The following is a 27267-nucleotide window of genomic DNA, read 5'->3' on the forward strand; positions in this document are numbered from 1 at the left end:
ATATATGCCATACACGCTAAATCTGTCAACAACCAGGGAATAAAAAAACGAAAAAACACAACACCACAGCGTTAGTTTATTTTTCCTGCATCTTGTTAAATATTGTACCCTGAATTTTGAAGAAACCCAATAAATACATTTTTGTCTGGTTTAGTAATAGATCTAATACAAATAATGCCACATCATAAAACCAAAAGCCTGCTATTAGTTATAATTTAAATATCATTTTCTCTACTTTTAGATTTTAAAGCAAGTCAAACCTGATAATCACTATATACATGCCCTCCCACCACACTCCAAAACATCACTGAAAAAACCACTGACCTAACTACTATAAAATTGCTTGTTTTTATGTTAGTAACTTCTTTTATGCAGTCAAGCTGATGGTAGATCCGTCTCAGACAATTGGAAGATTGCACCTCTTAATTGACATGTTTAATTAGCAGTAGCAGCAATCCAGGTTTATTCTGCAGTTTTGTATTACTTTATCTGATGTTTGCTTTTTGCCATGATTGCTGTCATTTGTAAAAAGTGAGACAGGCTTTATTTCCTACGCACACACCACGATATCCAACACTTTTTTCTGGTAGTGACTTACCAAAGGTTGCAAGGTATTTAGGAACTAGCTTCATGCTGGCAAAGGACACTTGATTGGTAGCCTTGGAGTCTTTTATATATATAGAAAAGGTATGACAAAAGTAAGTATTGCAGGCTTCCCCACCAATGTCAATAGAGATGTAGCCGTGTTAGTCTAGTCTAGCTGAAACAAAAAACAGGACTATGTAGCACTTTAAAGACTAACAAGATGATTTATTAGGGGATGAGCTTTCGTTGGCCAGACCCACTTCCTCAGATGAAATTGTGGAAGAAAATAGGCATGACCATATATACCAAAGGGATACAATCAAAAAGAGTGAACACATAAAAAGAACAAATCAAATTTCAGAGCAGAGGGAGGATGGGGGGGAGGTAAATGTCTGTGAGCTAATGATATTAGAGGTGATAATTGGGGAAGCTATCTTTGTAATGGGTAAGATAATTAGAGTCTTTGTTAAGACTCCAGCGTAAAGTGTCAAATTTAAGCATGAATGACAGTTCAGAGGTTTCTCTTTCAAGTCTGGTGCTAAAATGCTTTTGAAGCAGTATGCAGGTAATCAAGTCGTTAAGACAATGCCCTTTCTGGTTGAAATGGCCATAAACTGTTTTTATTTTGTGATACTGTCTGATATCCGTTTTGTGTGCATTGATTCTTTGGCGAAGCGTCTGAGACGTTTGTCCAATGTACATAGCAGACGGACACTGTCAGCACATGATGACAAATTATATTTCTGGATGAGCAGGAATATGTGTTCTTGATCTTATAACTGAATTGGTTAGGTCCAATAATGGTGTCAGCAGAGTAAATATGTGGACAAAGCTGGCACCAGGGTTTGTTGCAAGGAAAAGTTCCAGGGTTGGTATTAGTGTGGTTGTCCTGTGGTTGTTGGTAAGAATCATCCTGAGGTTAGGTGGGATGATAATTAACAAAGACGATAATTATCTTACCCATTACAAAGATAGCTTCCCCAATTATCACCTCTAATATCATTAGCTCACAGACATTTACCTCCCCCCTACCCTCTTCTGCTCTGAAATTTGATTTATCCTTTTTATGTGTGTTCACTTTTTTTATTGTATTCCTTTGGTATATATGGTCATGCCTATTTTCTTCCACAATTTGATCTGAGGAAGTGGGTCTGGCCCACAAAAGCTCATCACCTAATAAACCATCTTGTTAGTCTTTAAAGTGCTGCATAGTCCTGGTTTTTGTTCCACCAATATTAGACTGCTATGCAGGAACCACCTTTCTAGATGACGGCATAATTGAGACATGATACCTCTTGAATCCATGAACTCAAATGGCACTTATGGTCCCTCTTGGATCATCGATGTGGAATGTAGTGTGGTACCTGCTATGAATTGGAATGAGACCATTCTTTCATTAATGGAAACAGCCTTGTATATCTAGCAATTTGGTCTAGATTTGAACTGCTGCTCTAGAGGTGACAAAGCTTACTTATCTCCTTTGCCACTATTGACATTACAAGACATCATTACTTTGATAGTTATCCCAAAGAAAGAATACTTGGTGCCAAGCATTTTCTCTGGCTTTGTTCTTAATTTTTTCAAGATAGACTTGCAAGAACATTCTGCCCTCTCCCTTCCCTCCCAACTAGGTTTCAAAACTTTGGGAACCAAGCTGGATAACAAGTTGTACATCCAGGTTTAGCAACAATTGTTACCAGTTAAAACTACAGAACCCAGACTTTCAGCTGGTTTAAACCAGCATAGCTCCATTTGCTCCGCCAATTGACATCATTTAAGGATCTGGATATCAATGTTAAGAAAAATTATTTCCCGTACTTACCTGCCAAGACCTACACTGAGTGATGTTTTCCCCCATGCAACAGTGGATGGTATCCCTAACCGTGAAGATAATTCAGTTCTTTAGTACTAATGATACCTTCACCTCTATTCAAAGAGCCAAGCCTTTCAGTTCACCCTTAAAGATACAACTAGAGACCAACCCATGTGTATAAGTGAACCGGATTTTCCTGGTCTTTTGGCCAGAGTATTATATATTTTCTTTTTCTTCTAGGTTGGCCTTTAATATTTTTCCATGTGCAACTTCTGTTTTCTAAGGCAACAAACCAAAAAAAGGCCAAATATCTGGAGTTAGTTGTGCTTCTACCTAGCAGAATGAACTGCAGAGGGCAGATACTCAAGAGAAAAATACAGGTAAAGGACTAATAAGACAGACAATATACCAAAAATAGCTCACTTGAACTTCTTTAAATGTACATGCATTTGTAAATCTCTACACCTCTACTTACTGTAACACCTAAGAATTGTACATGGGTTACAAGGCAGAGTTCTGTCTCACTCTTGGTTTAGTCATGAGTTTGAGTTTTGAAATACATATGCATAGACTGTTGCATACTTTCTAGGGGGTCTATATCCATGTCCACTTCTCAATACTCAGGTCTTCACACTGTCCAGAAGAATAGCTAAAAAAAGGAATCTTTGAATCCTCATGGATCCTTAACATTTTACTGGGGTCCGCAAGAATGGACAAGAGTCACCTGTCTAGGTTTATATTCAATATATACCAAGTTGCATATCACTATGTAGCAACTTCACCTTTCTTGTGCTCATTTTCAAAATCCTACTCCTATATCTACTTCCTCCATGCTGGCCCTCGTCATTGAGTGCCATCTCAAATCGCCAGGCCATCTCTTTATGGTAGCCCTTCCTAAAAACTTATTTCAACTGCTTCAGAAGGATAGCCGTGTTAGTCTGTAAGGGCATGTCTGCACTACCACCCTAGTTCGAACTAGGGTGGTAACGTAGGCAACCGGAGTTGCAAATGAAGCCTGGGATTTGAATTTCCCGGGCTTCATTTGCATAAAGCCGGGCGCCGCCATTTTTAAGTGTCCGCTAGTGCGGACTCCGTGCCTAGTCCGTGCCGCGTGTAGCCGCGCGGCACGGAGTCCTCACTAGTGGACATTTAAAAGTGGCGGCGCCCGGCTTTATGCAAATGAAGCCCGGGAAATTCAAATCCCGGGCTTCATTTGCAACTCCGGTTGCCTACATTACCACCCTAGTTTGAACTAGGGTGGTAGTGTAGACATACCCCAATAGAAAAAAATTAAACAATTAGTCCTGCAGCGCCTTAGGAACTAACAAAAAACATAGATGGTATCATGAGCTTTCGTGGGCAGAACTCACTTTTTCAGATGGAGTTTAAGGCATTCAGGTTCCAAATAAAAAGCAGAGAAAGGGAGGGGATGAACAGGGAAAGGAAAGGAGAAAAAAATGGAAAAACAATAGTCAGAGTGTGCATGCTAAATGAAGCTCATAGAGAGGGTTCCAAGTACTTTTAAGTACATGGTATTTTTATGTCATTAGAATGTGGAACATAGCGGCTATGTCTAGACTACATCCCTTTTTCGTAAAAGGGATGTAAATTAGGCGTATCGCAATTGCTAATTAAGCAGGGATTTAAATCTCCCCCGCTTTGTTAGCATAAAAATGGCTGCTGCTTTTTTCCGGCACGGAGCTTTGCCGGAGAAAAGTGCCAGTCTAGACGCTGATCTTGCAGAAAATAAAGCCTTTTCTGAAAGATCCCTTATCCCTCTTGAAATAAGGGATTTTTCGGAAAAGGCTTTATTTTCCACAAGATCAGCCTCTAGACTGGCGCTTTTCTCCAGCAAAGCTTCATGCCGGAAAAAAGCGGCAGCCATTTTTATGCTAATGAAGCAGGTGAGATTTAAATCCTCGCTTCATTAGCAATTGCGACAAGTCTAATTTACATCCTTTTTACGAAAAAGGGATATAGTCTAGACGTAGCCAGCAGGTAATCCAGACACTGTCTTTGTTTAAGCCTCTATTGTAGATATCAGACTTGCAAATGAAATAAAGTTCTGCAGCTTCCCTTTCAAGTTGGTTTTTGAAATTGGCCTGCAAAATGGGAACTTTGAGATGTATTAATGAGTGCCCGGGTAAGTTAAAATGTTCCCCAACAGGTTTGTGTGTGTTGTTGAGGAACATTTTAACTTGCCCAGGCACTCCTAACATCATCAGGAGTATGCACATGCCTTAAATGAGCAACCATATGATCTTATTGTGGTAGCCTTTGAATTTCCCCATAATCAATGACTGAAAGACAAGTAATTCAAAGTTTAGCCATGATACAAGTGTGACTAGTACAGGGGCTGCATCTTTCTGTTTTTATAATGGGTCTTGAACATTTTTGAGTACACAAAAGTAATAGTGAAAGTAAAGTACAACCTTTTATTTCCTTTGGGAAACATTAATCATTCTCTAATGGTATGTCTAGATGGGAATTTAACACCCTCCACTGGCCCATGCCATCTGACTCTGATGTGAGGCTGGGGCCACTGTTTAATTCTGGTGTAGAGGTCAGGGCTCAGTTGCAGCCCAAGCTCAGGAACATTCCCAAGCCTGAACACCTACATAGTCATTAATGGCCCTTAGCCCAAGCGCCAATAGCCCAATTCAGTGAGCACAAGCCAGCTACAACTTTTTAATTACAGCGCTGACATACCCTAAGGCCTGCTCCTGCTAGGTGTGGCATTTTGTCTTCTCCTCATAAAATTAATGGGCACACCAAACCTAACAAAATCAGGTACACTGATATTCATTAATGCCCTCTTTGGTCACAACCACCTTAATTCTTGTCCATGGCGAAGAGGTAAAAAGATCGCAATGCATAAGGAATGGCAAATAAAGCCGGGGCATGTACCTGCCCTAAAAGCCTGGCATTCAGATATCATCTAGTGATTAGATAATTACTGTAGTAATCAAGCTGCAATGTCTCAGATCTAGAGTATATATTCATGTACTTTGGACTGTAGGGCTGTCTACATTGGCACGATTGTGCGTAAAAGCGCCTGCTTTTGCACAAAAGTTTGCTGCCTGTCTACACAGGTGGGGTATGTCTACACTACCACCCTAGTTCGAACTAGCGGGGTAATGTAGGCATACCGCACTTGCAAATGAAGCCCGGGATTTGAATTTCCCGGGCTTCATTTGCATAAGCGGGGAGCCGCCATTTTTAAAACCCCGCTGGTTCGAACCCAGTGCAGCGCGGCTACACGGGGCTCGAACTAGGTAGTTCGGACTAGGATTCCTACTCCGAACTACCGGTACACCTCGTTCCACTAGGAATCCTAGTCCGAACTACCTAGTTCGAGCCCCGTGTAGCCGCGCTGCACTGGGTTTGAACCAGCGGGGTTTTAAAAATGGCGACTCCCTGCTTATGCAAATGAAGCCCAGGAAATTCAAATCCCGGGCTTCATTTGCAAGTGCGGTATGCCTACATTACCCCGCTAGTTCGAACTAGCGTGGTAGTGTAGACATACCCATGGGGAGTTCTTGTGAAACTACGCTGACGTTCTCATGTATGAAATCAGTGCTTCTTGCGCAAGAACTCTGACACTCCCACTCAGGAAGAAGCCCTCTTGCACAACTGTTCTTGCGCAAGAGGCCAGTGTAGACAGGTAGCCAAGAGATTTTGCGCAAGAGCAGTCCAAACGGAAAAAAGCCCTAGTGGCTGCTTGGATGCTCCGTACGCGCAGGCAGCTCTGGACTTCCTGGTAACCCGAGCCCCCTTAAAGGCACATGCAACCTGCAGAGGCCACAAGGCAGAAGCACCTCTGCCACCCAGCTCTGCTCCCTCCAAACAGCCACCAGTCCACCCAGGATGGCCACTCCGGGGGAAAGGGGAGAAGAAGAACAACAACCCGCACCCTCAGCGCAGGAGGCCCCAAGGGGCACAAAGCGGCCCCTTCCTGGTCCTGAGGGGAGATCAAGGCCCTCCTGGACATCTGGGGAGAGGAAGAGGCCTTCCACGACCCATGGTCCCATTGGCTGAACGCAGACATCTTCCGCCAAATGGCCTAGGCACTCTGACCAGAGTCATCCAGCCCAGACCCTCGAACAGGTCCAGGCTAACGTCAAGGAGCTGCACCTGGGCTACATCCGGGCCAGCGAGGACCAGGAACCGACAGCTGCCCCCGTTACCAGCGGCTCCATGCCATTGTGGGAGAGGCAGCACCCCAGGTACCATCAGTGCCAGTGGACACCAGGAGGCACCCCCCTGCCCCTCCTGTCACCAGACCCTGTGAGGCAGGGGATTAGGAAGAGCTGCCCAGTGGGTCGGAGGAGGCGGACCAGGGGAGCAGTGTGACCCTCCAGCTGGAGGTCCTCTCAGGCAGCCTGGATGTCTCCTGTGTGTCAGAGGCTTGGGAAAGATCCACTTTGCACTCACAAGGACGGGGGGGAGCTATGCACCCGGGGGGAGTGTAGCGCTGTGTAGCATTACCAGTATGCAGCATGTGCAAGCATGTGCAGCCTGGTGACCGAGCGGCATGTGGCCGCGGCAGGCAGCTCCAGGGCACACCTGGGACTGTGCTGCTCGCACACATCCGGACCAGGGGGGAAAGGTGGATGCGGGCTGGAACCAGCCAGGGACCCAGGGGCTAAGGCCAGAGCCCACACCTCCCGAAGGGTGCAGCACACAGAACAGCACACTGTTCCATGACTGGGCTGTGCAGCCCAGCCAGCTACTCCTAGGAAAACCGCAGTGACACAGCCCTGTGAGCATGGCTCCCAGTGCCTTGGCTGCCCCCCCCCCACCCGAGGGAAGTCCCCACTGCAGCCACACATGTGTCTGGGCTACGTGTGAGGACTAGTGGGAGGGGGAGGGCGGAAGCGCTCGGGCTGGCCCAAGGACCACCTGAGTATCACTGCAAGGATGATACAATCCCCAGTCACCCCTGGTTCTGTCCAGGAAACATCCACGTGATGGAGATCTGAGAGCCCAGACCACGTCTGCCGTATGTCCTCTAGGCAAACATACAACACGGGGGGGAGGGGGAACAAGTGGGCCCACGCCACAGTACGGAGGTAAAAAAAAAAAAAAAATCAGCAAATGGCACTAAGGCACAAGCTGTGGTGTCCAACAAGGCAGAGGGCAACCAGAACTAGAACTGCTACGGCTGCCAGTCCCTGCAAGAGGCCCTAAAGCTCTCAGCGGGAGAGAAACGGCTGTCCAGGGAGATCCCTTTAAGCACGTGTCTCAAAGGAGCTCCAGCCTCCGCCCCCAGAAAGGGCTGGTGCCCTTTTGCCCTCTCCAAAACGGTTCCGGGCTCCTGCTTTTGTGTAAGAGTGTCCCACCAATGTAGACGATCTCCTTCGCAAAAGCGCATCGTTCTTACCATGAGTCCCAGCCAATATAGATGCTCTCTTGCGCAACTACTTTAATGCAAGATTCTTGCGTTACAGAGTATTTGTGCAAGACCATGCCAGTGTAGATGTAGCCTAGATGTTTCTGGCATTTCTTGAAATTAAAATATGGCACTTTTCTTTCTATAGAAAGAGAGAAGTGGATGTATTTCTATAGATCTGTGAGAAACTATATTGAGAATCTGGACAGTGGCTTGAGCTACCATTCCACTGTTAGCAAGGCCAAACTTAAAGGGGATTGTGAGATGCTAAGAAAACCAAGCTCTGAAACTTTACTCTTACATATAAAATTGAGGGCTTACATGGAAATTCAGTAGAGCATAGGCTTTGTGAGGAGATCATGAATATGCATGCATAGATATAATCAGTCTATACACAATTATTTAATAAGTGTCCCATTAAGTTACAATCTCACTTTTCATTGAAGGAAAATACACAATGCGTGAACTAAGGAAACCATATGGCTTGAATTTTATAGCCTTTTATATCCATTTTATTAATGTTCCTTTTAGCTGTCAATATATTATTGGACTCTCCCAATGGGCGAGTCCTCCTGTAGAAAATTCAATATATATATAGAGAATTCAATGTGTGTGTGTGTATATATATATCCAGTAAGTTACAGATTTTGTTGAAGGCCCAATGGAGGAGTCCTTCTGTAGAGAATTCAATGTGTGTGTGTGTGTGTGTGTGTGTGTGTGTGTGTGTGTGTGTGTGTGTGTGTGTGTATGTATGTATGTATATATATATATACACACACACACACACACACACACACACACACACACACACACACACATTGAATTCTCTACAGAAGGACTCCTCCATTGGGCTCCTTCAACAAAATCTGTAACTTACTGGATAGAGTGTTTTCTTCATATTTCAAAAATTGTGTACATATCCAATTAAAGATTTTTTGTCAATATTAAATTGTTCTGTGTTTCTCATACAAGCAAGGAGCCCTGGATTACCGCCCTCCCTAGGGGGTCCCAAATATTCATATAAATCACAGTAGGCAGCATTACAACACTTCAAACTTTTTCCCTGTTAATTTGGTCAGGCTAGAGATGATGAGGTTCATCTTCAAGTTTGACACAATCAACTCAGGATTAAACAAAGACTGTTAATGGCTAGCTAGCTACAAAAGCAGCTTCTCCTCTCTTGGAATTCACACCTCCAGATCAACTACTAGAAGTGGGCCTCATCCTCCCTGATTGGATCCACGTGGTCATCTCTAGCCTAATTCTGGCCTGTATATTTATACCTGCCACTGGAAATTTCCACAACACGCATCTGATGAAGTGGGTCTTTGCCCACAAAAGCTTATGCTCCAACACTTCGGTTAGTCTATAAGGCACCACAGGACTCCTCGCCTCCGTTTCATTTTTGTTCATTTTGAGGTGGTAAATTCTAACATTTCTGTAAATCTTCTCCCATCAATTTAATTACCAATTAATTCTTTCCAATTTTCTAATGCTTGAAGAAGTGCCATAACTCAGAGCATTTCATGGAAAGGAAAAAGCCAAATTAGATGGGGGAGGGGAGAAGAGACTATCCTTAGAAATAAGTGGTATTGTATAAATCTGTGAGAGACTCTATTGAGGATCTAGTCAATGGCTTGGGCAACTATTCAACTTCAAAAAAGAGAACGTCAGATGTTGCCAGACAATACCAACCTCTGAAACTTGGAAAGGGACATTAGAAAAGGATTAACTGTTTAATTCTTCAATGCTCTGTTGTTCTTAGCCAACCCTTGTCTTACACACCACCTTGTTTTCTCCTCCTCCCAGGTTACCCAGCCTGATCCTCAAATAAGTGGTCAAACTATGTGCATGTAGCAGCCACTTTCAGCTGTGAAGACTTAAGCTCTTCAGGATGTTTTACATATAAACAAATAGTTTTCTAGAGAGCTGAGATCAGTCATGCATTCTTTACAATTCTAGGATTCTTTCGAGATAGCACCTAAAGCAATCCTGGTTATATAAAGCTCTGAGCCTCTCTCTGAGGTGGAAGTAACTAGGGGCAAAGGTAGAGGGCTCCTCCAGAGAATATTCTTGAAAACAAGCCAAACACAAGAACAAATTGTCAGGAAAGTTTGTTATGTTTGTGTAAGACAACATATGGGACTGCCATTTGCTTCGCTAATTATATTTTTATATGGAGACCACCTGCCTTCTCCTCACCCAAGGTTCCCATACTTCTTTGCAAACTTAAGCCTTGATTCTCTAATAGGAAGTGGTCTTAAAATAAAATGAACATACAGGAGACAAACAAATGGCTTCCCCTACTCCCACCCAATTGGAGTTCTCACAATTGAGTGACAAAAAGCTTGGGCCATGCAGCAACAATGTGAAAATTGGAATACTTCTGGGAGTGGAAAAAGCAGAATAACTTTTAAAAGCCAACCAATTTAGTATGCAAAATAGATAACACTTGCAGTACGTAACAGAATCACTGTGTTGGTCTTTTTGGTCAACAATTGGGCATTAGGCCAACATCTTGTTTGCAACAGAAAGAAAATGAGCCAAAACTGTAGCTGCACCCGGCATATAGCAATAAGTATCAAATCAGAAGTTCAAAGCCAAAAAGAGCTTATTTCAGTCTAGAAGAGCAGAGTCAACTTTGATTTGCTGGCACAACAACAAGGCCTGGAATGCCACAGAGACATCTGTGTTTCAATTATGTAGTCATATATGAAAGCCAAATATATAAGAGTAGTCAAATATCTAGATTAATTGATACACCCCTGTAACAGGGTGGCACTCACCTCCCACAAGCACCTCCATTTGGCCAAGTACCATAGGTCTGCACTGCCCGTCAGCCTTCTCAGCTACTCAGCCCTCCAGCCAAGTCACACAGCCTTGTGTGAAATCACAACCCCTTCCGGGGTTTACCTCTAACAGGGGCCCATGCCAGTGCCCTCTGTAAAGTGTGTCTCTGAGTCCAATCCAATCTCTCATTCAGTCCATTCTCTTAGGCTGTTTCCCCACTCAGTATAAGAGTGGTGCCTCCACAGCTTCTCCTCCTGCAGACAATGTTCTAAATAGCTCCCCACTCTGAGCTATCTGCCAGCTACCATGTACCTTCTCCATCCCAGATCCAAGCTGCAAATGACCTGCCTTGTGTCCTGCAGCTTATTATATAGTCCCTTCTAGCCCCTGATTGGCTGATTTCTTCCTAGGCACTCTAGCTACCTGGAGGACTTCTCTATGGCCCTTCCAGCCTTTGGGCCTAGCCCCATTACAACCTCCTAGAAAAAACTCTGCATATCCCCAGGAGTATGCATGGCCCTGGTTGAGAACCACTGTTTTAGTGGGAGACTACAGAAGAGACAGTCCTGGCCTGACCTTACCTAGTAACACAGGAGCATAAATAAAACTTATTTCCAAAACCTAGAAGTAAAAACAAAGATTTCAGGAAAGAAGCTGTTCCTTTACTTTGTCTCTCTTTCTGTGCACCTCTGTGTGTTTTTAATTGCCCACTGACCTGCATCCCCTCTTCTCCTAGCTTATCCAGGCTATTTACAGAGCCTCTCCACCATTCAGGACTCACAGTCATGCAGCAAGGCTGCAAACTCTATCATCAATGATTTTAAGAGGAACCAAAAACATCTGATCTCTAAGGTCCCATCCCCTCAATGGATAGCCAGGCAATTGGATATTAATTAAACTTAGAGTTCTATTTATTGCAGAACTCAGAGGGATTAACAGACAGCAACTGGCACTAAGTACTCCAGAATGTTCTCTGTGCTTTAATTACTCTGCTACAGTTAGTCCATCAAGCTGATGTATAATCAACAAGGCTGTACTTAGAGTATACAAGTGCTAAGAAGATGCGAAGTTCTTATTTTACTGCCTCCCCAGCAGCTGCTATGTTTGGAGGAGCTGCAGAGGGGGAAAAAAGAAGAAAATGAAGTGGCCTCTTGTATCCATGTTGATACCTGTCATCTGGTAAAAAGCAATTCACTCAGGACTAGCACCATCCATCCTTTCCCCTGACACCTTAGAAAACATTCTGGGCATCTCAGAGCTCGCTGGCACAATGGCTATTCAAATGGCTGGGCAACAGGTTTTGAGTGGGTCTTCAAGTAATAAACCTTGTAATTACTGTAGCAATAGTCCTGAATAGTGTTTGAAATCCTTTTTTTTTTTTAAGTTTATGTTTGGAAAAAATCAAGAGAGGAAAAACAGGCAAAATAAAATAAAATTAATCACTCAGCTGTCAGTTTGAAAAGCCCCCATATTCTGCTCATTTACAGGACACACCACATTGAAATGATTGACTTGCATCTTGCTGTTACTCCTGTACCATCTAGCAATACCTAACCTCTACCAGACATTTGCTTCCCTTGCTGTTCAACTCAACTCTTTATAGCAGATTACTAACCATTCTCCTCCACAAAAAATAAAAATTTTGTCTCTGTTGAGAGTGATCTTTGTGTCTCTTCCTACAAACCAATGCCCTCTTAAAAATACAGAGGCCTAGATTCCAACTTGCAGCTCTTAGGGAGAACAGGCCAGAATGCTGTGGGGAGGTAAAGACCTTTGTACCTCTGGACACATGGGTGTTTGAACTGAGGGGCTGATTTGATCCACCACATAAACTAGAGGAGCCCTAAAGGTTTGTCTAACTTATGCTCGGGCTGCATCTGTCCCCCAAGGGACTACCTAGTAGCCCAAAAGAGCCAGAGTGCAGAGTACACCCTCTTTCCTGCAACATCTGCTCCTGCCTGCCTGGCCTGCCTAAAAGGGTGCCAGTGTATGGCCTTTAAGTCAGCTTTCTGCCGGGGCAAACCAGGTAAATTACAGTGTAGGGAGATTCAGCTGCTTTCCAGCCTTTTTGCAACACAAGGGAAACATAAAGGGGACAGAAATGGGGTGAGAGCCTCTTAAACCTCTATTTTACCCTGTACTCTCCATGATAGTGAAAAGGACCTGCATGTTTCCAAGCTACTTCAAGACACACTAAAAAATAAAGCTGGACCAGGGTTACTAACATGCACAATTACATTCTGCCTACATAAAGCATAGTCTCAGATGGATACACTATTCTTCATTTTTCCTGTCATGAACAGTTCAGTTATATTGCTGTAAATTGTTAAACGGTTACTGCCGTTCAGTAATCGGTGACATGATCCCTACACACTCAGACACACAACTGACCCCACTGCAGGGTGTGACAGTGAGTGTGATGCTACACCGGGCTGCTCTGAGATCTGCTAGCATGCTGAGCGCATCACACACTCAGAGTCAAGTGTTATAAATGCTTCAAGCACTAGGCTCTACATGCTGTCGCCCTTTGTGACTTGCTCTGATGGGTATAACATTCTGGGTACAACACAGGATGCCTTTACAAGGGCTGCCAGAGAAAGAAGAGTGCACACACCTCCTGGCACTGGTACAGTTAACAATTACAATAAAGATCAAACCAACAGTGCCTACAGCAGACTCTGGATCTAGCCAGTACCAGGGTACATAGGCTGGGGTCTCAGACCTGGTGGCCAGGACACAGCCCCCGGGCCTTCTCTCAGACACAATCACACATTGGCCTGCAGAGGCTGTGATCTGAGTCAGGCCCGTCCATGGGGCCACTCTGTTTGCAACCCACTCCCAACTATCCATGAGCTTTGGCTACCACTGGCCTCCTGGCACCAATGAGCCGCTCCCCACCCCAGCTCTCTGTTTTTTGACCCAGCTCCCAAACTGCCCAGACTTATCTCCACAGCCAGCTCCCAGCCTGTTCCTCCTGTTATCATGCTATTATTCCTCCTCACTTCACTCTAGATATCACTGCTCTTTCCTACATCTTGGAGCAATTATGGAGCCCTCAGTCATCTGATTGTTGAACTAGGATTAGCTCATTATTTTCTCATTAGCATATTACCCTTGTCACAAGTTATAAACCAGCCTGGCGGATGCAGTACTTTATGGAACACTGTAAGATCTCAAGGCATGAAAGTGCTGTGTAAGTATACTACTCAGAGTAGCATTGTTACTGATTTATAGGTAATAAAACAAAAAAATAACTGCATTGATTTTATAACCCCGAGGCAAAATTTCTTCCTTACTTCATCTAAAACTAGGACTGTATTATAATGATATTTAAATTTCTTCCTCTGGTTTGTCTGAAATCCATGGTGGTGGGAGTTTGTGGGTATTTTTTTTTAATGCCGTCTTCAAACAAGCTGTGGGTGGCTGGGTGGGTGGGTTGAGTGACATATTAGTGAGGAAGCTGCCTCCCCTTTCAGAGCTACATGAAGAAGTCAGAAAGGCATCGTTTGAAAAAGTGACAGGTAGATCATGTGAAACTATTGCTGATGAAAAAAGGGTTTAAATTCATAAAGAATTCTGAATATGGTACTGCACTTTCACAGAGACTGGGGTGAACTGAACTTCACTAACCTCTCTAAATATTACCTATCTTTTAATTTCAGGTTTGCCCCTAAAGGAGCCTTTCATAATGCACACTCCTCCTTTCAGCTTCTAGCATCCAATCAAATGAGATCTAATAAAAAGGAGCAGAAGTATATCCTTCCGTCTCCGTTTAGTCCTGAAAAATTCCCCCCTTCCTCCTCCCCTTCACTGGTTCTGAAGGTCTTCCAATTATCTCCTTTACCTGCTGCATTAAAAAGTAAAGCGTGTGAGTTGCCAGAGATACAGAGTCTGAGGACATGCCACTGTGGCAAAGCCATGACATTAGAAAACTTAGATGGAACACTTCTCAGGAACAAAATGTGCACAAAAAATAGGTTCTGACTTTGAAGTACATATTCATGGTGGTTGCTTTCATGTCTTTTGAAAAGCCCTAGCTCAAATCTGACCTACTTAGGTAACATCCTTATTTATGTCTCAGACTAAGGAACTGTATATTTAGCAAATGAGAAGAAATCATCCCTCCATCATGTTTATAGATTGGAGCAAATTTTGCTATTTAATTCTTCAATGGATTTGTCTCAATAAAAGTGGATATAATTTAAATATTGTTAAAAATCAATGAATTCCAGAAATTCAGGATAAATGGAATCATATTTATATATACACTGTATATAATATTTATTCAGTAGGCTGGTGTTGAACCATGTTTATTTAACCTATTGAAGAGTGATACAAAGGTTGTATAAAGGTAGAGAGTGAATCACAAGATTCTTCTACTTTAATTTGATGTCAATAATAATAATCTGTATCACATTAAGGAATATGAAAATCTTAACTCTTCATGGACTGCACAGGCTCATCATGACAAATGGCCAGAGTTAAAGAAGTATGGCTCATCTCAAAACTGGGATGATTATCTGATCTTATCTGAGCCTTTTTGGGGGACTGATCTTGTAAGATTCTTGAGTAACTTCTGATTTGCTGAGTGCCCAAAGTTCCCCTTTTTCTCACTAGAGAAGGGCACTTAGTGTCATATAGTATCAGGCACCTGGCACTCTGACAAAAACAATCTTTCTCATGAAAATGCTGGTTCTTACTAGCTGAAGCTGGACTGAAAATACCACAGGAATAACCTTTTATTGCAGTTCTTGTCCTCCAGTTCCTGCTGATGCCAGGAAGGGCAGAGACTTGCAGAGACTGAAAGCAGACCGTCAAAACTTGAATATGATGTGGTTCAACATCTGAGTAAAGATTTTGAACCATCCCATCTATACCCCAACAATTTGGCATATCTTAAAATTGTTTAGAACTCTGGAAAAAAATCCTCCTACTTCTAAAGTTATCATTATTGTGATGGCTTGGACTAAGATAAGTTGGACCCTCTGGGATGGTACCTGATGTGCTGAAGATACCACTGAGCCCACCATTTCTGCCAGACTAGATACCCTTTAATCCTGTCCTGTTGAACCAGACTCTTAAGCCTCCTCCAGCATACATATAGGTAGGGCCACAACTAGCTGCAGAATGATACAGACAGTGAGAAGACTCAGCTTCTGAGACTTACCACAGCACCCCGATGTCCACCTACGAACCCCAAACTATGCAATGCTCCTCCTCCCTCAATGTGGAGAAAGATATGCACACACATACACACCCATTAGAAATTACATAAATTGGGTTATATTATAAACAAATATATGGCTCCCTTGTAGACTGACTAAAACAAAGTGAGTTCCCCCTGCAGTCAGTGACCAAATACTACCCTTTAGGGATATTTCCGCTGATCTCCTCAATGATCCCAGAGAGAAACAAGTAACTGAAATCCAGATAGGCTGGTTTCTGCTCCATTAGGAAAAGGAAAAATCAATGTTGGCCAACATAAAGGAAGAAAATCAATATGGAAAAAATTATTTTCAATCATAGACTAAGAATATATTACAAACAATGGTGAATGAAAATAATTCATTGATTTGTATAATACCTTTTACAAACCAAAAAGGGTTCCAAAGAATTATAGATTATATATGTCTATGGCTCACTTATCACCAAAATGCAGCTCTCTCTGGGGTTGAATGCAGCTGATACTAAACAGCAACAATAAATGCTACACAATGGCTTGGGGGAACAAATGTCTTATACAAAGAATCATCCAGGGAATTTAGATATGCAGAATGTAATTAATCATGATGCAATGTGACCAGTACACTGGATTATAACCCCACTCCCATTCTTTCAAAAAAAATATCTGTGACCTTTAATAATTACAGGTGGTTGGGGCTTTGGTTGTAGAGGCATCTGAAATTCTGCTTCTTCCAGCAGCAACAGAACACCATTGCCAGGTACCAATACAGAAGACAGGCAATACTTCTTTCTATGGGACCCATACTGGCTTTTCTTGAGAATTTTTCCATCTAAGAACTCATTGTGGTTAGCCCTTTCTGGCTTATAAGAGCCTACAAGATTGCAACCTGTGGTTACCACTGGCAACAGGCTATAGGGAAATGGAAACACTATAATATTTAGAGGGGTTTTTTTCCATTTAATTGGTTTTAGTCATAGAGTGGCTTTCTGACACTATTACTCCCTGGTAGCTGCTTTGACTGGCAGATTAGTGACCCTTCTTCTCAGGTAGGGAGGCAGCTATTTCCTATCCCTTTTCCAGTCATCCCCAAACTGAACCATGTTCTTCTCTTGTCTCCACTCTCAAAGTCTAGCATTGGCCGCAGGCATAACAGGGTGTAGCTAGCTGGGCCCAAGTATCTCTTTAAATCCTGCCACACTGGCAGGCAGTTTCTCCACTTTACCACACAATCCAGTTGTAAATCAAGTCTAGTAGCCAACACCTGAAGCCTTACAGAAAGACAGATGCTACAAGTACAACTATCCTATTGTATAGCACAGTATGTCACCTGGGCTATGTCTAGACTGCAGGCTTCTTTCGAAAGAGGCTCTTTCGAAAGCATCTTTCGAAAGAGCCTCTTTCAAAAGATCGCGTCTAGACTGCAGGCGGATCTTTCGAAAGAGAAATCCGCTTTTTCGAAAGAGAGCACCCAGCGAGTCTGGATGCTCTCTTTCGAAGACGGCCTCTTTACATTGAAGAACGCCTTCTTTCGAAAGAGGAACTTTCGAAATAAGGCGTTCTTCCTCGTGAAACGAGGTTTACCGCCATCGAAAGAAAAGCCGCGTTCTTTCGAAATAATTTCGAAAGAACGCGGCTTGAGTCTGGACGCAGGGGAAGTTTTTTCGGGAAAAGGCTACTTTTCCCGAAAAAAACCCTGAGTCTGGACACGGCCCTAGTGTTATGACAGTGTGGTGAAGTTGTAGCCCTGACACTGGCAATGTGCTCACTCCAATTATTCAAGTTTGCATAACTACAAGTGTCACTGTCCATTAGAATGACCAGACTTATTTAAAGAAATCCAATTGCAGTGTTTAGCTTGAAACTTATTTACTGTTCATGGAAACATATCTTATTTCTCATTGTGTTCTAGTGTGCTCTTTTTGTTCCACTGATGATGCTAAGCCTCAGCTTTTGATTCAATCCCACTCCTTCTTACTTAAAGTCCTCCAAGGACAACTTTTCAGTCCCAGAACAGCAGGTCTTCATTGAAATCCTTCCTAAAATTTTACTTTTTAAAATAAGAACCACAGGCATGCAGCATCAGTAGAGATGTAAACAAGTAACCAGTTAACCAGTGGCTGAGGCCACAACACCGCACTTCAGGTGGAAGAGACTCTGGTGCGGCCTGTGCCACGCCACAGAGCAGGAGCTACTCCAGCGCTCCCCTCACTCTTGGTGCAATGCAGCATGCCGGTAAACCTGTTAAACATATAGTTTAACTGGTTAATGCCAGATGTTTGGAAAAACTTTAAACAGAATAATTTTCCATCAGATAATGCAGTCCCATCAAAATCTAAATGGCAATGTCACCAAAATTTTTCTTTAAACAAAAGAAACTGGGGGAAAAAGCTCTCATACAGGCATTTTTTTATCTCAACATTTTGATTTTTAGACAACTTTTTATTTAAAAATGTGTGTATTATATTATATATATGCTGCAATATAAAATAAAAAAGTCAAAATCAAAATGAACAATCTGAAAAATACATTGTTTTGGAATTCTCTTTCACAAGAGAATGTTGAAATTTTGGGGTTTTGTTTTGAATCAGAACAAAAACAAATCTTGAAATCTTCTGCAAAGCTTTGGAACCACATTTACTTGTCAACAAATAGCTCAAGAGCTTCAAAATATCACCAACATGCTGAAAAATGGCTCCTTCCTCGGCTTCACTGACTGTCCCTTTTAGATGACAATTGAATAGGTCTGCCATGCTGTTAGTCTGGATAAAGAATAGCTAAGCATTTGTCCCGAAAGACAAAAATCCCGTTCCTCACTCTTATTCAGGACTCTGGATGACACCCTTCTTTCTCATTAGTTCTACTATTGTCATTATCACTATCACTCTTGCCATTTATTATTACAACTATTTAGAGGCTCATAAAAATGTGATCTTACTAAGACTAAAATACATGAGAAATAAATCAGCAGCACTGAGCACTGGCTGACACTGGAGAAAACCTGGCTGGGAACAGCTGGATTGACCTAATATTTACAAAAACCATGATTATATCACTGAGTGACATTGTGGCTATGTCTACACTGGCCCCTTCTTCGGAATAGCCATGCTAATTCAGAACTTTGGAATAGAGAAATGCATGGGGATTTAAATATCCCCCACGGGATTTAAATAAACATGGCCGCCGTTTTTTTTCCGGCTTGGGGAAAAGCCGGAAAAGAGCATCCAGACTGGCGCGATCCTCCGGAATAAAGCTCTATTCCGGAGGATCTCTTATTCCTACTTGAAAGCAGATCCTCCGGAATAGGGCTTTATTCCGGAGGATCGCGCCAGTCTGGACGCTCTTTTCCGGCTTTTCCCCAAGCCGGAAAAAAAGCGGCGGCCATGTTTATTTAAATCCCGCGGGGGATATTTAAATCCCCCGCGCATTTCCCTATTCCAAAGTTCTAAATTAGCATGGCTATTCCGAAGAAGGGGCCAGTGTAGACGTAGCCTGTGTGAACATAACAATTTATCAGTCTCTTTGCTTAACTCAAATCCCTGCAGCAAGGGACAGCACTCTCACTTAACAGTAAGTATCTTTCATATGCTAATTAGTTGACTTGTTTTTCACCTAAAGTTACTTCAGGCATATATACAAGTGGTTTTGTTAACTACCCATTTCATAAACATAGCTAGTATTTTATAGACACCGAAGCTATGGGATTCAACGCTACTATCATTTTCACCAGTGTCAGTCCAAAGTAATGCCATTGGAGCTAAAATGGCACAAGAGGCTAAGAGCTGGGTAAAGGTGTAAATTAAAGATAAGGGCAGCAGGTAGCCACTCAGCTCCCATCTCCCTCTGCCTGGCAACTGGGAGGCACAGAGATGCTGGAGGAGGAAAGGCCACTCTTGTGTCACCCCAGCAGTCCCCATTCCCACACTATTGGTGCTCTGACATTTTCCACCTCCCGAGCCAGGTGAGCAGCATTCTCACTGAAATAACGGAGAGCAGTTAATTTTGTGTTCAGCATTAGCTCCCCCATTGTCCTTTCTCCCACATTAGTACAAATCCCTGGTAGTCAGACTTAACCAGGTTCTCTCCCTGTGTAAGCTACATTACAGCAACAGCTCTGTCACTCTTTCAGCAGGTTCAGTAGGCACTTCTTTCCTCTACCCGCAGCCAACTGAATTTCCAACCCTATATGTACCCTTTCAAATATCTAGTTTTGCTGGCAGCACTAGCATGGAGTAGTGACTGTGTTCCCAACCTAGAATTGCCCATCCTTGTGTGAAGGAAAGGCCTGTATCCTAACCACCTTGCACTCTAATAAGGTGGGCCAAAATCAAGCTCAACATTTATGAATCAATCTGCTGATGTGCAATTCTGTCTCTTATTATATGCTTTTACAGTGCCTAGAACAATAGGCACACTCAATCTCAATTGAAGCACCTAGGTGTTCCCATAATATATATAGTAATCTCTCCCCATGCTAAGTGTTAATATTGCAGAGTTTTCATGAGAGCCGTTAGCAGTAACTGGATGACCCAAAGCCTGTACTTAAAAGAAGGCTGCCGAATATAAGCAAATCTTTTAAAAAAAGAAATTGGAACTAGAATTGGTGTTCTGTGCCAAGCTGTGACATTGCCAGAAAACACTGCCAGGTGCAAACATGTTTGTGCTATGCCCAGGCCAGATCAGAGTACCAGGAGAGAGAAAAAAGATAAACCAAGCAAGTAGTACACTAATGAGATATTAAAACAGTTCTGGACAACTGGGAGATATCATTGCACAGTTGGAAGCATGTTAGGGCACCACCTAATGTAAGAATATACATAGAACAGTGGCTCTCAAACTGTGGATTGGGACCCAAAGTGGGTCATGACCCCATTTTAATGGGGTCACCAGAGTTGGCTTACACTTGTTAGGACTGTGTAAACCAAACCCCACTGCCCAACTGAAGCTGACACCTGAGTCCAAAGCTCTAACAACTCTGATCTTCAGAGAGTTTGTTCATAGGGTTACCACTTTTGGTTTGAGATATTGCTGGAGGTTTTATCATATTAAAAGATCTATCAGTCTTTTTCCTGGAAACTCCAAAACAACACAGAAGAGTTGGCAACTTGTGCAGCTCAGGCTGATCCCAAATTAGAATTGCTCTGCACCAGAGTGGCCTAGGGGATAGGACATGCGCCTGGGGACTTCGTTGACTTGGCTGGAACTGCTTTACCAGACCAACAGAGTGCTGTCTCCAGCTTCAAGGTCTTCAAGTGCAGATACACAATGTTTAGAACTCTGAAATTCAGAGGAATGCACAGCTGGGGTGGAGCAAATGGCTATGGGATAAATGTCAGTGAGTACGTTTCGTTAACTACTAGTATCTCTATTTATTAATGGATTTATTGATGCGTCCCCTACAGACTTGATGTGGTTGTGACATTTTGATTCCTTTCAATCTGTTAGATCATATTTTTCTAAATCGTTAAGGATGTGTTAACTCTAATCTTAGAGTACACAGTTTGCCTAGAGTTTATAACTGGCCCTTTTACATTAAACCCATTGCATAGATTAGCTCAGGATTATTCCTGGAGGTTCCCAAGACAAACCAGTTTGTGTGTACAAGGGCCAGACATGCCAAGCCATCACCAAAATAAATTGTCTGATAAGTGAAAGGACTTCTGCAGAGGATTGTACAGAGGAGTCTTACCTATCCAACATCAGCACCAGGATACTCAGGATTTCCTTTACCATCAACATCAGCAGACCTCCAGGCACACAAATGAGTGTTTCCTGCTCCCTAGTAGGAGGAAGGAAAGGGGGGTTTACACATGCAAGATAGGAGTTTTCATAAAAGGATCTATGCAGGAATTCCAGATGATTTGGTATCTGACATCATGACACAGATACACGGTTCTGGCCTGAGGACAGAGGCATGCCTGAGAAGCAAGGGTATGTACATACTGTCCAGGGTGAACACTAGGGTTACCGTATTCGAACTTTCAAAAAAGAGGACACTCCTGAGAGTGAATGTATCTGTATCAGTATCTACCAACTCATGTTGTATTAATGTGTTATATACTATACTATACTATACTATACTATACTATACTATACTATACTATACTATACAACACATTAATACAACATGAGATGGTAGATACCAATACAGATACATTCACTCTCAGGAGTGACCTCTTTTTTGAAATTCAAATATGGTAACCCTAGTGAACACCTAACTGAAAGTAAATATGAATCACTGTAAGGTGTGTAATGAATATAATGATTGATAACAAAAAAGAGACTCTTGAAATCCTAATCCAGGTCCCAATAGACCTGTTCACTTTCAATGACAGGAACTAATAGATTACCGCTCCAGTTTCTGGGGAGTGAACTAGAGGGGAGAATACCCAGGCAAAAACTATGAAGGCCCATTTTGCATAGTATGGCATACCTGAAACACTGTGCTCAAACAATGGGCCGCTGGCTACTGTGCAGCAGGATTCAAATGATTCAGTGCCAAATTGTAATCTGAGCACATAATGTCTTCCTGTGGGTACCCACAAAGCAACAGGAAAGTAGGGTCAGCAATAAAGATAGCCAACAGGCTGCAAAGAAGAGACATTTATTTCACTCAATTAAACTAGACAGAGTGGATCAGCAGCCTAGTAAGTGGTAAGAGACCCTTCAAGCAAAACAGACAGGAAGAGATCCCTGCCTAGCCATGTTAGACCATTGTGATATACCTTCCCAGGAACTAGACAGCAGCCCAACACAGGGACTGATGTGTTGGAGACCCAAGACTTGGGTTCTCATGAGAAGCAGTCTTCTGCAACCTAGCAGGAAAACAACAGACAGGACACAGTAGCAGTTGAGAGAACAGCAGGCTAAGCAAATAGCCCACTACAACAAAGGTCACTTTGGGTACGTCTATACTTGCTCCCTAGTTCGAAATAGGGATGCAAATGTAGCCGACCGAAATTGCTAATGAAGCGGGGATTTAAATATCCCACGCTTCATTAGCATAATCTCGCCCACGCGCTATTTCACTCGCCAGCTGATTCAAACCAGGAAGTGCACTCCAGGATGCGTTAGTTTGAATCAAACCCCTTGATTCGAACTCACATTACTGCTCTTTTTAGTAACGTTAGTTCAAACCAAGGGGTTTGATTCGAACTAACACTTCCCGGAGTGCACTTCCTGGTTTGAATCAGCTGGCGAGTGAAATAGCACGTGGGCGAGATTATGCTAATGAAGCGTGGGATATTTAAATCCCCGCTTCATTAGCAATTTCAGTTGGTTACATTTGCATCCCTATTTCGAACTAGGGAGCAAGTATAGACGTACCCAAAGTTACACTACATACGGGCCCATATAAGATCCATAAAAGCAATGACAAAAGGCAATAGTCCAAGTTGCAGGGGGACACAGATAATATGAGACAGCTATGGACTGAGGACAGCAGAGAAGGTGAAACCGAAGACCTCTATGGAGTAATGGCAGGTATCTAGCACATCTGGCCATATGTGACCAATGCCAGGACCAGGAGGATATAGAAAGAGCCTCAGCCATCATCTGGCCTGATATAGGAGAGTCATATGACCCTCAAATAGGCCCAACAGGATGCTACCCAATGGGATGGAGGCAGCAATACTGTGGAGGCAAGTGCCCCACTAATAGAAAAAACACAAGACTGGCTGTTGAAGGCTGGTTCAAAGACCAGCACACTTGAAGGACTCTTGAGGCCTAACAAACCGGAATGGGCTGGTAGTAAATGCCATGTGCTGGGCTTCATTTGCAAATGCGTGCATGGAAGACAAGATTTTGGAATGTGGAGGGAAGAGACCAGACTGTAGGAGGGAAGAGTTTGAGGTGTGTACTAAGAAATCAGTCAGCATGCACCTGGCCTGAATGCTACCTGCAGTTATTGCATCTCTGCAAAGTGTTCTCCTAACAAAGAGCTAATGTAGTTTTACAAACAGGGAGCCCTCTCATGTTATTGCCCTGCAAGTGTGGTACTTGAAATACGTCTGTTCCACTCTAATGCCAGACACTCTTGCACCAGTAGTGCCTTAAATGATTTCTATACCTTCCCATCTTATTCATATTACGAGGTCCATGCTCAGGAAGAGAAGAAAGCATGTTCCCTCTGCCAATTCTGCAGCACTATTACCTGAGATTCCTTGAACAAAATGATACACATGACTCTTGGTGGTGCAATGAGACTGGGCGGGGGTGTGGGCCTTGTGCAAGGTTCAAAACCAATAGCTGGGAATCAATTGTTTTCATCTAAATCCCCTTGTAAAGCACAACTTTCATTTCAGGAATCATTGTTCATGACAAAAAAAAAGTGTGAAGTGTTGAAATCTTTGCTGCTTTGACAGCCTAAAAAGTTTGCTTAATGTGGATCTTAGAGGTGGATTTTTCTCCCTATTTCCTACATGTTGAGAGTCTGCATAATAATTGTATTTTAGCCTTCAGAACCCATCTACCACTAAAGGAGAAATTTCACCTTCTTCTTTCCTACACGCAGGTTTAGAAATCAGTAGGCACATGAGATGGGAGCTCAGGACTTGGTCACCCTTCCAGAAGCCCTTGATGGCTCAGACAATCACAGCAAGCACCCTTTTCAGAAACACAGGAGGGAAAAGAAGTTATGATAAATTTAGTTGTCTTTTGAAGTTAATAGCCTCCTACAAAGGCTTTTGGTAAAACACAGACATGTTAACATTTTTTTTTCTTTCAAACACTTTTTTCACTCTATATTTTCCTCAGATGGTAAAATCTGAGGAAACCTACTTCTTCAGAAGTAGCTGCTTTGTAAGGATGACATCAGCAGATCACAAGGTTACCATTGGTAAGCTGGCACACTGTGGGGGGTGAAATGAGAGCTCTTGTTATCCATTTTGCTCCCTTCTTTCCTGCAATCAGTGCGTTTTCTAATATGCAAAGCAAAGGATATGGTTTGTGCCCCTTAATTATTTCCCCCCCAAACAAAACAAAAAAGAAAATATTCTAGACTGATTTCTGCAAATTCTATGCTACTTCCCCATAAATCTATTTGGTCTCTTATTCAAAAGTGAAACAAAAACTCTAGATAAAGACCCCTCTCCTAACGTATTAGACTTCTCCCATCCAGGACTGGCTTGTTAGAAAAGAAGTAGTTGTAGGCAACATCAAAACCCAAAGATGTGTGGCCTGCTCCCTCCCCTTTTTGCCATCTCCAGTGGGGAAGAACTCCCCTAAATGTGCCTAAAGTTAACTTCCATAGTCCAATTCTAGCAGAACAAAGGTGCTACTGTCTTGACTTCAAACCCTTGATAGAAAAAGCCTCCTTACAGGTTCATATCACAGGTATCTTGTGATAACTCTCTTTCCTGAGAGCCTTCTATAATAGAAGTTCTCATTCAGATATATGTGTACCCTGGGGGTACATAAAGGTCTTCCATAAGGTACATCATCTCAAATAAATATCTGCCTAATTTTACAACTGATTACATACAAATCACTAGTAAATTAAGTACAACAAAAATGTCATACAGACAATGACTTGTTTATACTGCTGTATATGCTATACACTGCAACATATTTATATTCCAATTGATTTATAATCATATGATAAAGGTGAGAAAGTAAGCAATTTTTCAGTAATAATGTGATGTGTCACAATTTGTATTTTAAAGTTGTTTTTAAGTGAGGTAAAAGCTGGGGGTACTCAAGACATCAGATTCCTGAAAGGGGTACCATAGCCTGGAAAGACTGAGAGACACTTTCTATAAAACCAAGATGTTCGAGGATCAGAAACCATGTGTTCATGGTAGGATGGGGAGACTGACAGGAGGTCAAGATGACTTAGGGTATGTCTAGACTGCGGGGGTTTTATGGGATACCGTATCCCAGAAAAACTCTGCTACGTCCAGGGAACGCGTTTGCTTTCCCGCTGTTTTTGCAGAAGAGCAAATGCACTCTTTCGGGAAGCCCTGCATACCTTGTTCTATGAGGAATAAGGGCACCTCCAAAATAGGAGGTTTTTCCAACATTTGCCCCCGTCTCGGGGCCAAATGTCAGAAAAGCCTTTTCCGGAAAAGCAATCAGAAAAAGCTACGTAAATTGCGGAGTGCAATTTGCGTAGCTTTTTAAGAAAAGAGGCTATAGTGTAGACCTAGCCTTCCTTACTATCACATGGGATTTCCTCTAATGGGAACAGTATTTCTTAGGTTAAACCCAGCTTTAAACTCTGAAATGTAAACCTGAAAGGTGAGAGCTCTTTGTGTGAAAGCATTTGAAGTGATTTGCCTTTAATGTTGCATTAATGAGAGGGTGCATGAGGGTTCACAGCCAATTAATTTCCAGGAGGTGAATGCTCCAATGAGAGGGTGTAGAGAATAAGGGAGTTGTGCATTTTTTATACATATCATGTGCTCCTCAATTTACCTGTGTCATAGTCTCCTGCCTAAATGTATAAAGTTAAATCAAGGCAGTTGTTAAAGGAATCAATCAGGAAAGGCAAAACAACGGCTAAGATAAGAGGCTCTGAGAAAACAATGAGGGAAGCTGTTTATCGGGAAATACCTTCTACGTTGCTCCATTCAGACTAAGGTTGGCTTACTCTGACTTCCCAAGGCTCAGCCTAGAATCAAAGGAAGATGTTAAATCATGACAGGATCAAGGCCTGTAAAAAGGCAGGGTTTGGTGACCTAAGGGAGTCTTTCCAGGGAGTGTTATTGAGCACTGATAGGCAGGCATGAGAGGAGACACAGAAATAGAGAGAGCATGCTGAAAGGATAGTCTGCTTCTCCCAGGTAGATATGGGAATTGGCTGATGGGAATTTTAAAAAGCTTTCAAGAAAGATTAAAGCTTAGATAAGAGGAAATAAGCCTATAGACCAGTGGTGGGCAAAATATGGCCCATCGGCCAGATTCAGCCCGCCAAACTGCCAGATTTGGCCTGCCTTCAGCAAGCTACCTGCCTGCCTGCCACCCCTTCCCCCCCCCCCTGCATGCTGCCCAAGGTGTCTGGCTTAGGGGGGCATGTGCATCTCTGCACTCCGCATGCTAGAGGGGGTCTTTGTGTGTTGCAAAAGACTAAGGCAGGATATGATAGAGGCCTATAAAATTATGACCAGTGCTGAAAAAGTGAATAAAGCAGAGTTATATACTCTTTTCTATAACATAAGAACTAGGGGTCACCAAATGAAATTAATAAGCAGCAGCTTTAAAACAAAGAAAAGGAAGTATTTCTTCACACAACACACAGTCAACCCGTGGAACTCCTTGCCAGAGGATATTGTGAGGTCCAAAACTATAACAGGGTTCAAAAAAGAGCTGGGAATGGGTGACAGGGGATGAACCACTTGATGACCTGTTCTGTTCATTCCCTGTGGGGCACCTGGCATTGGCCACTGTTGGAAGACAAGGATACTGGGCTAGATGGATTTTTGGTCTGAGCCAGTATGGCCATTCTTCTGTTCAAAAGACCAAATCTGCTAAGAAGGATGCCCCAATCTTGTTTTCCATTAAACACGT

The sequence above is a fragment of the Pelodiscus sinensis genome, chromosome 3 (assembly GCF_052426305.1).
Source record: "Pelodiscus sinensis isolate ZL-2025 chromosome 3, ASM5242630v1, whole genome shotgun sequence".
NCBI classification, from domain to species: Eukaryota; Metazoa; Chordata; order Testudines; family Trionychidae; genus Pelodiscus; species Pelodiscus sinensis.